Here is a 15,000-nt window from a genome sequence, read left to right as displayed (position 1 = left end):
AGAGAGAGAGAGAGAGGGATAAAGAGAGGAAAGGAGAGAGAGAGAGAGAGAGGGATAAAGAGAGGAAAGGAGAGAGAGAGAGAGGGATAAAGAGAGGAAAGGAGAGAGAGAGAGGGATAAAGAGAGGAAAGGAGAGAGAGAGAGGGATAAAGAGAGGAAAGGAGAGAGAGAGAGGGATAAAGAGAGGAAAGGAGAGAGAGAGAGGGATAAAGAGAGGAAAGGAGAGAGAGAGAGGGATAAAGAGAGGGATAAAGAGAGGAAAGGAGAGAGAGAGAGAGAGATAAAGAGAGGAAAGGAGAGAGAGAGAGAGGGATAAAGAGAGGAAAGGAGAGAGAGAGGAAAGGAGAGAGAGAGAGAGGGATAAAGAGAGGAAAGGAGAGAGAGAGGAAAGGAGAGAGAGAGAGAGGGATAAAGAGAGGAAAGGAGAGAGAGAGAGGGATAAAGAGAGGAAAGGAGAGAGAGAGGAAAGGAGAGAGAGAGGAAAGGAGAGAGAGAGAGAGGGATAAAGAGAGGAAAGGAGAGAGAGAGGGATAAAGAGAGGAAAGGAGAGAGAGAGGGATAAAGAGAGGAAAGGAGAGAGAGGGGAAAGGAGAGAGAGAGGGATAAAGAGAGGAAAGGAGAGAGAGGGATAAAGAGAGGAAAGGAGAGAGAGAGGAAAGGAGAGAGAGAGGGATAAAGAGAGGAAAGGAGAGAGAGAGGAAAGGAGAGAGAGAGGGGTAAAGAGAGGAAAGGAGAGAGAGAGGGATAAAGAGAGGAAAGGAGAGAGAGGGGGGGTATTTTTAAAAGCAAGACTCCCAAGAAGCAGAACCAACAGGAAGTTATTAAACTGTGAACCAATAAAAATGTGTCAGATATAGTGTATCATCAACGACCTCTGTTATAGAACATCATATGATTCGCATATATCAGCTTTTATTTCCTGCTGTGGTCAGGACCAATATCATGCTGTGTTCAGGACCAATATCATGCTGTGGTCAGGACCAATATCCTGCTGTGGTCAGGACCAATACCCTGCTGTGGTCAGGACTAATATCATGCTGTGGTCAGGACCAATATCCTGCTGTGGTCAGGACCAATAACCTGCTGTGTTCAGGACCAATATCCTGCTGTGTTCAGGACCAATATCCTGCTGTGTTCAGGACCAATATCATGCTGTGGTCAGGACCAATATCCTGCTGTGGTCAGGACCAATATCCTGCTGTGGTCAGGACCAATATCCTGCTGTGTTCAGGACCAATATCATGCTGTGGTCAGGACCAATATCCTGCTGTGGTCAGGACCAATACCCTGCTGTGGTCAGGACCAATATCATGCTGTGGTCAGGACCAATATCCTGCTGTGTGTCAGGACCAATAACCTGCTGTGTTCAGGACCAATATCCTGCTGTGTTCAGGACCAATATCCTGCTGTGTTCAGGACCAATATCATGCTGTGGTCAGGACCAATATCATGCTGTGGTCAGGACCAATATCCTGTTGTGGTCAGGACCAATACCCTGCTGTGTTCAGGACCAATATCCTGCTGTGTTCAGGACCAATATCCTGCTGTGTTCAGGACCAATATCATGCTGTGGTCAGGACCAATATCATGCTGTGGTCAGGACCAATATCCTGCTGTGGTCAGGACCAATACCCTGCTGTGGTCAGGACCAATATCCTGCTGTGGTCATGACCGTTATCCTGCTGTGGTCATGACCGTTATCCTGCGTGTGTGTGTGTGTTTGTTTGTTTATGTGTTTAACTTTTCGTGTGGGGATCAGAAGTCCCCACACGAATTGTAAACAAAGAATGTTTGACCACCTGGGGACATTTTGTTGGTCCCCACACGGTCAAATACTATTTCTATGGGGTTTAGGGTAGAGTTAAGTTTAGGGTTAAGGTTAAGGTTAGGGTTAGGGTTAGAATTATGGTTAAGGTAAGAGTATGGTTTAGGGTTAGGAGCTAGGGTTAGGTTTAGGGTAGAGTTAGGTTTAGGTGTTTGGTTTAAGGTTAAGGTTAGGGTTAGGGTTAAGGTTAGTTTTATGGTTAGGGTAAGAGTATGGTGTGTGTCAAATTTCACTCAAAATCTCACGATACATGGCCCCATTCATTCTTTCCTTTACACGGATCAGTCGTCCTGGTCCCTTTGCAGAAAAACAGCCCCAAAGCATGATGTTTCCACCCCCATGCTTCACAGTAGGTATGGTGTTCTTTGGATGCAACTCAGCATTCTTTGTCCTCCAAACACGACGGGTTGAGTTTTTACCAAAAAGTTATATTTTGGTTTCATCTGACCATATGACATTCCCCCAATCTTCTTCTGGATCATCCAAATGCTCTCTAGCAAACTTCAGACGGGCCTGGACATGTACTGGCTTAAGCAGGGGGACACGTCTGGCACTAGGATTTGAGTCCCTGGCGGCGTAGTGTGTTACTGATGGTAGGCTGTGTTACTTTGGTCCCAGCTCTCTGCAGGTCATTCACTAGGTCCCCCCGTGTGGTTCTGGGATTTTTGCTCATCGTTCTTGTGATCATTTTGACCCCACGGGGTGAGATCTTGCGTGGAGCCCCAGATCGAGGGAGATTATCAGTGGTCTTGTATGTCTTCCATTTCCTAATATTTGCTCCCACAGTTGATTTCTTCAAACCAAGCTGCTTACCTATTGGAGATTCAGTCTTCCCAGCCTGGTGCAGGTCTACAATTTTGTTTCTGGTGTCCTTTGACAGCTCTTTGGTCTTGGCCATAGTGGAGTTTGGAGGGTGACTGTTTGAGGATGTGGACAGGTGTCTTTTATACTGATAACAAGTTCAAACAGGTGCCAATAATACAGGTAACGAGTGGAGGACAGAGGAGCCTCTTAAAGAAATCAAATCAAATCAAATCAAAGTTACAGGTCTGTGAGAGCCAGAAATCTTGCTTGTTTGTTGGTGACCAAATACTTATTTTCCACCATAATTTGCAAATAAATTCATTAAAAATCCTACAATGTGATTTTCTGGATTTTTTTTCTCATTTTGTCTGTCATAGTTGAAGTGTACCTAAATTACAGGCCTCTCTCATCTTTTTAAGTGGAAGAGCTTGCACAATTGGTGTCTGACTAAATACTTTTTTGCCCCACTGTACAGTGCCTTCGGAAAGTATTGAGACCCCTTGACTTTTTCCACATGTTGTTAAGTTACAGCCTTATTCTAAAATTGATTAAATTGTTTTCCCCTCATCAATCTACACACAATACACCATAATGACAAAGTAAAAACAGGTTTTAAGACATTTTTGCTAATTCATTAAAGAAAAACAGAAATATCATTTACATAAGTATTCAGACCCGTTACTTAGTACTTTGTTGAAGCACCTTTGGCAGCGATTACAGTCTCTAGTCTTCCTGGGTATGATGCTACAAGTTTGGCACACCTGTATTTGGGGAGTTTCTCCCATTCTTCTCTGCGGATCCTCTCAAGCTCTGTCAGGTTGGGTGGGGAGAGTTGCTGCAGAGCTATTTTCAGGTCTCTCCAGAGATGTTCGATCAGGTTTAAGTCCGGGCTCTGGCTGGGCCACTCAATGACATTCAGAGAGTTGTCCCGAAGCCACTCCTGCGTTGTCTTGGCTGTGTCCTGTTGGAAGGTGATCCTGGAACCACTGTATACAGATTTTTCTATTGTGTTATTGACCGTATGTTGGTTTATCCCATGTCACTCAGTTCCAGGTTGGATGGTGTTTTCAGGTTTCTCTTGTTTGTTTGATAGAGCATTTGCTGTATATCTTGGAAATAAGAATCTTTGGTAGTAGGAATCCTTCCAGGTTATTTTGTCCAAAATCAGGTTGTAGGTTTGGAGTTTTGATTTGGAATGAAGGTTGTTGTGGAGGGTAGTATCCTGTATATGTCCTTGCTGAAAAATCCTAGTTTATCTAACTCTAAATATATATTTTTATAAAACAATGCTGAAAAATGCAGGAGCTCATCTGCTCATGACCTCATGACCTGGTTATGTGTGTTGCTAGTATGTACTAACTGGCCTAAAAAATACTGTTTTTATATTTTTATATTTTTATAAAATACATATTTTTTTAAATATAACATTCCTAACGAAAATCAGAAGACTGGATAGTTTTCAACGTGAAGCAATGAAGAGCTAATCTGGCAGCCCTGTTTTGAGCCATTTGGAGCTTTTTTCTTTGCTGCAGATGATCATATAACTGGACAGTACTCTAAGTGTTATATGACCAGGGATTGACCATATAACTGGACAGTACTCTAAGTGTTATAGTACCAGGGATTGACCATATAACTGGACAGTACTCTAAGTGTTATAGGACCAGGGATTGACCATATAACTGGACAGTACTCTAAGTGTTATAGTACCAGGGATTGATCATATAACTGGACAGTACTCTAAGTGTTATAGAACCAGGGATTGACTATATAACTGGACAGTACTCTAAGTGTGATAGGACCAGGGATTGACCATATAACTGGACAGTACTCTAAGTGTGATAGGACCAGGGATTGACCATATAACTGGACAGTACTCTAAGTGTGATAGTACCAGGGATTGACCATATAACTGGACAGTACTCTAAGTGTGATAGTACCAGGGATTGACTATATAACTGGACAGTACTCTAAGTGTTATAGGACCAGGGATTGACTATATAACTGGACAGTACTCTAAGTGTGATAGGACCAGGGATTGACCATATAACTGGACAGTACTCTAAGTGTGATAGTACCAGGGATTGACCATATAACTGGACAGTACTCTAAGTGTGATAGGACCAGGGTTTGACCATATAACTGGACAGTACTCTAAGTGTGATAGGACCATGGATTGACCATATAACTGGACAGTAGTCTAAGTGTACATTTGAACATCTTGGCCATGTTCTGTTATAATCTCCACCCGGCACAGCCAGAAGAGGACTGGCCACCCCACATAGCCTGGTTCCTCTCTAGGTTTCTTCCTAGGTTTTGGCCTTTCTAGGGAGTTTTTCTTAGCCACCGTGCTTCTACACCTGCATTGCTTGCTGTTTGGGGTTTTAGGCTGGGTTTCTGTACAACACTTTGAGATATCAGCTGATGTACGAAGGGCTATATAAATAAATTTGATTTGATTAGATTTGATACAACCAGTGACAGTACTCTACGTGTGATAGGACCAGGGATTGACCATATAACCGGACAGTACTGTAAATGTGATAGGACCAGGGATTGAATCACCTGATTCAGTGTGTTGGATGTTACATACTCTGAACATTTTCTTGTAAGAGCAATTCCCTTACCCATCTTCTTCGGGATCGGTGTCCCTTCTACGGGATGGTTGAGCTAATGTAGGCTAATGCAATTACCGTGAGGTTGTAAGTAACAAGAACATTTCCCAGGACATAGACATATCTGATATTGGCTGAAAGCTTAAATTCTTGTTAATCTAACTGCACTGTCCAATTTACAGTAGCTATTACAGTGAAATAATACCATGCTACTGTTGAGGAGAGTGCACAATTTTGAACATGAGAAGTTATTAATAAAAAAATTAGTCACATTTGGGGAGTCTTGATACAACATTTTGAACAGAAATGCAATGGTTAATTGGATCAGTCTAAAACTTTGCACATACACTGCTCCCATCTAGTGGTCAAAATATATATTGCACCAGGGCTGGAATAATACATTAATAATATTTTGAAAATTGAAAAAAGGGGCAGATCCTTAAGAGATTTTTAATAACAATAGAAAGATCACATATTCACCCTGTACACCCTAATTGATAAACAAACAAACAAAAAGGCAAAGTCTTCTCATGCTTTGTTGATTTCAAAATAGCTTTTGACTCAATTTTACATGAGGGTCTGCCATACAAATTGATGGATAGTGGTGTTGGGGTAAAAACATTTGACATTATAAAATCCATGTACACAAACAACTGGCAAAAACACAAATTTCTTTCCACAGGGCCGTGGGGTGAGACAGGGATGCAGCTTAAGCCCCACCTTATTCATCATATATATAAACGAATTGGTGAGGGCACTAGAACAGTCTGCAACACCCGGGACTCACCCTATTGGAATCTGAAGTCAAATGTCTGCTGTTTGCTGATGATCTGGTGCTTCCAACCAAGGAGGGCCTACAGCAGCACCTAGATCTTCTGCGCAGATTCTGTCAGACCTGGGCCCTGACAGTAAACTTCAGTAAGAAAAAAACAATGGTGTTCCAAAAAAGGTCCATTCGCCAGGACCACAAACACAAATTCCACCTAGACACGGTTGCCCTAGAGCACACAAAAACATATACATACCTCGGACTAAACATCAGCGCCACAGGTAACTTACACAAATCTGTGAACGAGCTGAAAGACAAGGCAAGAAGAGCCTATGCCATCGAAAGGAACATAAAATTCAACATACCAATTAGGATCTGGCTAAAAATACTTGAATCAGTTATAGAACCTAATGCCCTCTATGTCAGGTCAGGGGTCCGCTCACCAACCAAGAATTCCCAAAATGGGACAAACACCAAATTGAGACTCTGCTTGCAGAATTCTGCAAAAAACGTCCTCTGTGTATAACGTAAAACAAAATCTAGAAAAGAGCAGTTTAGCACGAACTGAAGTTTATTTAGGGCTTTATCCAGGTAGACGGAATGAAGAGCATTGCAGTAGTCTAATCTAGACATGACTAGCATGGATATATTTTTATGCATAATTTTTGGACAGAAAGTTTCTGATTTTTGCAATGTTACGTAGATTGAAAAATGCTGTCCTTGAAACAGTCTTGATTTGTTTGTCAAAAGAGAGTTCAGGGTCCATAGTAACGCTGCGGTCCTTCACAGTTTTATTTGAGATTACTGTACAACCATTAAGATTAATTGTCATATCCAATAAAATATAGCTTTGTTTCTTGGAACCTAGAACTAACATCTCTGTTTTGTCCGAGTTTAAAAGTAAAACATTTGCAGCCCTCCACTTCCTTGAAAGCTTCCAGGGAGGGCAATTTTGGGGATCCACCATGTGTCATCGAAATGTACAGCTGTGCGTCGTCCGCATAGCAGTGAAAGTTAACTATGAGTTAATTATGTTTCCGAATTACATCACCAAGAGGTAAAATATATAGTGAAAAAAATAATGGTCCTAAAACGGAACCTTGAGGAACACCAACATTTACAGTTGATTTGTCAGAGGACAAACCATCCACAGAGACAAACTGATATTTTTCCAACAGATAAGATCTGAACCAGGCCAGACCAATTTGGGTTTCCAATCTCTCCAAAAGAATGAGGGGATCAATGGTATCAAAAGCAGCACTAAGGTCTAGGAGCACGAGGACAGATGCAGAGACTCGGTCTGACAACATTAAAAGGTAATTTACCACCTTCATGAGTGCAGTCTCAGTGCTATGATGGGGTCTAAAACCAGACTGAAGCGTTTTGTCTACATTGTTTGTCTTCAGGAAGGCAGTGAGTTGCTGCGCAACAGCTTTTTTATTTAAAGTTTGAGAGGAATGGGAGAATCGATTTAGGCCGATAGTTTTTCATATTTTTGGGGTCAAGGTTTGGCTTTTTCAAGAGAGGCTTTATTACTGCCACTTTTAGTGAGTTTGGTACACATCCGGTGGATAGGGAGCCATTTATTATGTTCAAGATAGGAGGGCCAAGCACAGGAAGCAGCTCTTTCAGTAGTTTAGTTGGAATAGGGTCCAGTATGCAGCTGGAAGGTTTAGAGGCCATGACTATTCTCATTAATGGGACAAGATATCTAGTATTAAACAACTTGAGTGTCTCCCTTGATCCTAGGTCCTGGCAGTGTTGTGCAGACTCAGGACAACTGAGCTTTGGAGAAATACGCAGATTTAAAGAGGAGTCCGTCATTTGCTTTCTAAGGATCATGGTCTTTTTGGCAAAGAAGTTCATGAATTTCTCACTGCTCAAGTGAAAGCCATACTCTCTTGGGGAATGCTGCTTTTTAGTTAACTTTGTGACAGTATCAAAAATACATTTGGAATTGTTCTTATTCTCCTCAATTAAGTTGTAAAAATAGGATGATCGAGCAGCAGTGAGGGCTCTTCGATACTGCACGGTACTGTCTTTCCAAGCTAGTTGGAAGACTTCCTGTTTGGTGTGGCACCATTTCCGTTTTCTGGAAGCTTCAGAGCTCAGGTATTTTCTGTATACCAGGGAGCTAGTTTCTTATGACAAATGTTTTTTGTTTTTAGGAGTGCGACTGCATCTAGGGTATTTCGCAAGGTATAATGTTGTTCATCAGTTAGAAGGTTAATAACCAATTTTTGTACTCTGACGTCCTTGGGTAGGTGAAGGGAGTCTGGAAGGGCATCTAGGAATCTTTGGGTTGTCCAAGAATTTATAGCACAGCTTTTGATGATCCTTGGTTGGGGTCTGAGCTGATTATTTGAATATTAGAATATTTTCCATGACTACAAGGTCCAATAGGAATTCAGGGAACTCAGTGAGGAACGCTGTATATGGCCCAGGAGCCCTGTAAACAGTAGCTATAAAAAGTGATTGAGTAGGCTGCATAGATTTCATGACTAGAAGCTCAAACGACGAAAATGCAGTCTTTTTCTTTTGTAAATTGAAATATGCTATCTTAAATGTTAGCAACACCTTTACCTTTGCAGGGGATATGGTCACTAGTGTAACCAGGAGGAGAGGACTCATTTAACACAGTAAAATCATCAGGCTTTTGCCATGTTTCAGTCCAGCCAATCACATCAAGATTATGATCAGTGATTAGTTCATTGACTATAACTGCCTTGGAAGTGTGGGATCTAACATTAAGTATTTTAAAAATGACAAAAATGCCCTCTTTCAATAATGACAGAAATGGGGGAAATCTTTATTCCATCGAGGCACAGACACGGGCTTGTCATGACGCTGGCCTGGGGGTAGGTTTATGACAGTCATAAAAACCTCCCCCCCCCCCTTTTCCTCTCTCTACCCTACTGATGTGACTATTGAAAATCCCTTGGTTAACATAGAGATTCTGGGAACATCAGAAGGTGGGGGGAAATGAACCATATTCTGATAATCCGACCAGTTGAACATATGGGTTGGTACTTAATGAATATGATGTCAGTTCGGTTGTCATCTGAGACATTCTCATCAATGATAAGACGACAAACTCTTCAGTGGAAAGTCTACACATTATAGTTATCAAATTCACATGCAATTGTTGTGCAATTTAAATGTTTGAATATGAAAATATTTGTGATGGGATGAAATGTGATTTTAGCTTCTAAAATGTGAGAATTGGGTTTTCATGAGTGAATTAGGCCCGACTCAGTGGCCCGCCCACATGAAGAGACATTGGTTGTAAACTATGAAACATGCCCTCTCTCCTACCACTATATAAAGCCCTTGATGAAAATGTAACCTCCTGTTCCGAGGACGTGAGGACGACGGTCCATACATTAAAAAGGACTAACATGTCAACTACAGAACTAAGCCAACCTTAGCGTGAGCTTTGGTTGTGAATGGTATGAACTTTGAACTCTTATTCACTAAAGAAGTGAGACGTCCTAGGAGTTGAGTTAGCAACAGCAGCTGTAAACGTGGGCTAGGAAAGGACAGACAGAGTATGCCGTCTACCACACAATGATGACACTACAACGTATCCCGTTCACCACCACAGACACTCTTCAAAGGACAAAGGACTCTGTTGGGCAACACCGCCTTCCATCTACCACCAACATATTGAAGCGCAGCTCAGAGTAAATATTTCTTGCATTTTCCTTTTCCAAATGGGTGGTAATTTAGAATGCATAAAATACTGCATTTACGACAGCACAGCTTCTTCCTTTGTTCCTCAGTCTTCCCGCTCTTTCCCTCAAACCCAACCCACTTTTCTTTGCATAACCAGCTGTCATATCTGTTCTGTCCTCTAGGGACGTTTTCTTTTATGACATGATTTGTAATCAAGGTATGATTCATTCTGTGTATATGTAATTCTGTGTGATTAGTTAGGTATTTAGTAAATAAATAATTAAACCCAATTTTGTATTTCTGATTCAACTTGTTAGCCAGGGTTCGTGAAGATAACCAAGAATTTACAACTTTCAGATGAGACTGAAATAACGATTAATATTGACTGCTATTGATGTAAAATATTACTAGGTCTTTAAGAGTTTATTCGGAAGATAACAGCTCTATAAATGTTATTTTGTGGTGCCCTGACTTTCTAGTTAAATACATTTACATGATTAGCTCAATCAGGTAATATTAATTACAGAGAAAAGATTTTATAGAATAGTATGTCATATCACTTAATCCGGCATAGCCAAAGACACGACAGGCTCAATGGGGATAGCTGAGCTGACTACACAGACTGTGCTAGTGGCAGACTCCACTAAGCTGACAGGCTGGCTTACAGCCTGCTGCCTGGCCTGCACCCTATCTCATTGTGGAGCTAGAGGAGTTAGAGCCCTGTCTATGTTCATAGATAAGATGAGAGCACCCCTCCAGCTAGGATGGAGTCCGTCACTCCTCAACAGGCCAGGCTTGGTCCTGTTTGTGGGTAAGTCCCAGAAAGAGTGCCAATTATGTATAAATTCTATCTTTTGGGGCAGAAAACAGTTTTCAACCAGCGATTGAATTGTGAGACTGCTGTAGAGCTCATCACTCCCCCTAACTGGGAGGGGGCCAGAGACAATTACTCGATGCTGACACATCTTTCTAGCTGATTTAAACACTGAAGCTAAGTTGCGCTTGGTGCCCTCTGACTGTTTCATCCTAACATCGTTGGTGCTGACGTGAATAACAATATCTCTATACTCTCTACACTCGCCAGTTTAAGCCTTAGCCAGCACCATCTTCAGATTAGCCTTAACGTCGGTAGCCCTGCCCCCTGGTAAACAGTGTATGATCGCTGGATGATTCATTTTAAGTCTAATACTGTGGGTAATGGAGTCGCCAATGACTAGGGTTTTCAATTTGTCAGAGCTAATGGTGGAAGGCTTCGGCATCTCATACCCAGTAATTGGTGGAGCAGGGACAAGAGAAGGCTTGGCCTCTGACTCCGACTTGTTGCTTAATGGGGAGAACCGGTTGAAAGTTTCTGTCGGCTGAATGAGCGACACACTGGTTGAGCATTCCTACAGCATTTCCTTCCAGAAGCCATGAGAAAATTGTCCGGCTACGGGGACTGTGCGATGGGATTTATACTACTATCTGTACTTACTGGTGGCACAGACGCTGTTTCATCCTTTCCTACACTGAAATTATCCTTGCCTAATGATTGCGTCTGAAGCTGGGCCTACAGGATAGCACAGCTATCCTTGCCGTAAGGCGATCGTTCTCCTGTATATTATGAGTACAACAACTGCAATTAGAAGGCATCTTGTTAATTTTACTACTTAGCTTCGGCTGGTGGAGGTCCTGTAGAACCATGTCCAGATAAAGCGTCCGGGGAGGTCCTGTAGAACCATGTCCAGATAAAGCGTCCGGGGAGGTCCTGTAGAACCATGTCCAGAAAAAGCGTCCGGGGAGGTCCTGTAGAACCATGTCCAGATAAAGCGTCCTGGGAGGTCCTGTAGAACCATGTCCAGATAAGGCGTCCGGGGAGGTCCTGTAGAACCATCTCCAGAAAAAGCGTCCGGGGAGGTCCTGTAGAACCATGTCCAGATAAAGCGTCCGGGGAGGTCCTGTAGAACCATGTCCAGATAAAGCGTCCGGGGAGGTCCTGTAGAACCATGTCCAGATAAAGCGTCCGGGGAGGTCCTGTAGAACCATGTCCAGATAAAGCGTCCGGGGAGGTCCTGTAGAACCATGTCCAGATAAAGCGTCCGGGAGGTCCTGTAGAACCATGTCCAGATAAAGCGTCCGGGGAGGTCCTGTAGAACCATGTCCAGATAAAGCGTCCGGGGAGGTCCTGTAGAACCATGTCCAGATAAAGCGTCCGGGGAGGTCCTGTAGAACCATGTCCAGATAAAGCGTCCGGGGAGGTCCTGTAGAACCATGTCCAGATAAAGCGTCCGGGGAGGTCCTGTAGAACCATGTCCAGAAAAAGCGTCCGGGAGGTCCTGTAGAACCATGTCCAGATAAAGCGTCCGGGGAGGTCCTGTAGAACCATGTCCAGATAAAGCGTCCTGGGAGGTCCTGTAGAACCATGTCCAGAAAAAGCGTCCGGAGAGGTCCTGTAGAACCATGTCCAGAAAAAGCGTCCGGAGTGAAAAAAAAGAGAAAAAAAATATTCAATGAAATTAAAATGAAAAGGTACAAAACATAAATTTGTCAGGTAGCAAAGCAACGTTAGCAACAAAACTGCACAGTAGCACGTAAACAAGTCCACAAGTTGTGACCAGAAATGACGTCAAAGGGGTTGTGTACTGATGGGAAGGGCAGTGTGATGGCGATTCCATTGTCTGTGGATCTATTGGGGCGGAATGTAAATTGCAGTGAGTCTAGGGTGGCAGGTAAGGTGGAGGTGAAATGATCCTTGACTCGTCTCTCAAAGCACTTCATGATTACAGAAGTTGTTCAGTTGTTCAGCAAAGAAGTTGTTCAGTTTGTCTGGAAGCATGACTTCGGTGTCCGTAGTTTTCTTTTTGTTGTCTGTGATTTCCTGTAGACCCAGCCACATATGTCTCCTGTCTGAGCCGTTGAATTGCGACTCCACTTTGTCCCTATACCAACATTTCGCTTGTTTGATTACCTTGCGAAGGGAATAACTACACTGTTGATATTCTGCCATATTCCCAGTCACCTTTCCATGGTTAAATGTGGGGGTTTGTGCTTTCACTTTTGTGCGAATGCTACCATCTATCCACGGTTTCTGGTTAGGCTAAGTTTTAATAGTCACAGTGGGTACAACATCTCCAATGCACTTCCTTATAAACTCACTCACCGAATCAGCATATAAATCAAACCACTGTCCAACGGTTCTGAATTTACAGCCCCGGACTGTCCATTTCCGTTTTCTGTTCAATAGCTTTTTGATTTTAACATTTGAAAAGTGTGGGTGTATTTACTAGGCTGTTTGATTTCATTAATATGTGTTACATCACTTTGTTTTTTCGTTAATAAATATGCAGAAATTTAACCAAATGATCTGTTTCTGTCTTCATTCCTTTTTAAATAAGATAGATGGACTATATCGTTTACAGTATAGGTTGAATGTGAGTCTGACTATAACCAGCCTGAGTAGGCCTATAACCAGCCTGAATAGGTCTATAACCAGCCTGAGTAGGCCTATTACCAGCCTGAATAGGTCTATAACCAGCCTGAGTAGGCCTATCACCAGCCTGAGGAGATCTATAACCAGCCTGAGTAGGTCTATCACCAGCCTGAATAGGTCTATAACCAGCCTGAGTAGGCCTATCACCAGCCCGAGGAGGTCTATCACCAGCCTGAGGAGATCTATAACCAGCCTGAGTAGGCCTATCACCAGCCTGAATAGGTCTATAACCAGCCTGAGTAGGTCTATCACCAGCCTGAATAGGTCTATAACCAGCCTGAGTAGGCCTATAACCAGCCTGAATAGGTCTATAACCAGCCTGAGTAGGCCTATCACCAGCCTGAATAGGTCTATAACCAGCCTGAGGAGGTCTATAACCAGCCTGAGTAGGTCTATAACTCCATTAGGTTGAATGTGATAGTCTGTCTATAACCAGCCTGAGGAGCTCTATAACTCCATTAGGTTGAATGTGATAGTCTGTCTATAACCAGCCTGAGGAGGTCTATAACTCCATTAGGTTGAATGTGATAGTCTGTCTATAACCAGCCTGAGGTGGTCTATAATCAGCCTGAGGAGGTCTATAACTCCAGTAGGTTGAATATGATAGTCTGTCTATAACCAGCCTGAGGAGGTCTATAACTCCATTAGGTTGAATGTGATAGTCTGTCTATAACCAGCCTGAGGAGGTCTATAACTCCATTAGGTTGAATGTGATTGTCTGTCTATAACCAGCTTGAGGAGGTCTATAATCAGCCTGAGGAGGTCTATAACTCCAGTAGGTTGAATGTGATAGTCTGTCTATAATCAGCCTGAGGAGGTCTATAACTCCAGTAGGTTGAATGTGATAGTCTGTCGATAACCAGCCTGAGGAGGTCTATAACTCCATTAGGTTGAATGTGATTGTCTGTCTATAACCAGCTTGAGGAGGTCTATAATCAGCCTGAGGAGGTCTATAACTCCAGTAGGTTGAATGTGATTGTCTGTCTATAACCAGCCTGAGGAGGTCTATAACTCCATTAGGTTGAATGTGATAGTATGTCTATAACCAGCTTGAGGAGGTCTATAATCAGCCTGAGGAGGTCTATAACTCCAGTAGGTTGAATGTGATAGTCTGTCTATAACCAGCCTGAGGAGGTCTATAACTCCATTAGGTTGAATGTGATTGTCTGTCTATAACCAGTCTGAGTAGGTCTATAATCAGCCTGAGGAGGTCTATAACTCCAGTAGGTTGAATGTGATAGTCTGTCTATAACCAGCCTGAGGAGGTCTATAACTCCATTAGGTTGAATGTGATAGTCTGTCTATAATCAGCCTGAGGAGGTCTATAACTCCAGTAGGTTGAATGTGATTGTCTGTCTATAACCAGCCTGAGGAGGTCTATAACTCCATTAGGTTGACTGTGATTGTCTGTCTATAACCAGTCTGAGTAGGTCAATAACTCCGTTCTGGTTCTATTAAGAGTTTAGAGAAATGAATGAAATTGGAAAAGAGCTAGTTGGAAATTAGGCTAGTGAATATGATGCCTGTTGAATTTGAACACAGACACGGGCCCCCGCCTACTCGGCCAGGCAGGTGCCGCTACTTCGTTGCGTCCGTGGCATACTGCATGTTTTTTTTTTCTAAACAGTACGTGCTAATTAGTATGCAATGATGAGTACATCCTATGCAGTTTAAGAATGGAGTACGCTATTATGGGCATCTGTGCAGAGACAGGGAAAAATATGTGGAAAAATAGAGAGTGGAAGAGAGAGATGGGGGAGAGAGAGAGAGAGAGAGAGAGTGGGTGGGGATTGATGCTGGTAGAGAATGGGTGGGTGAGAGAGGGTGGGTGGGCGGGTGGGAG

The sequence above is a fragment of the Oncorhynchus tshawytscha genome, linkage group LG05 (assembly GCF_018296145.1).
Source record: "Oncorhynchus tshawytscha isolate Ot180627B linkage group LG05, Otsh_v2.0, whole genome shotgun sequence".
Lineage (NCBI taxonomy): Eukaryota > Metazoa > Chordata > Actinopteri > Salmoniformes > Salmonidae > Oncorhynchus > Oncorhynchus tshawytscha.
This window is presented reverse-complemented; position numbering follows the sequence as displayed.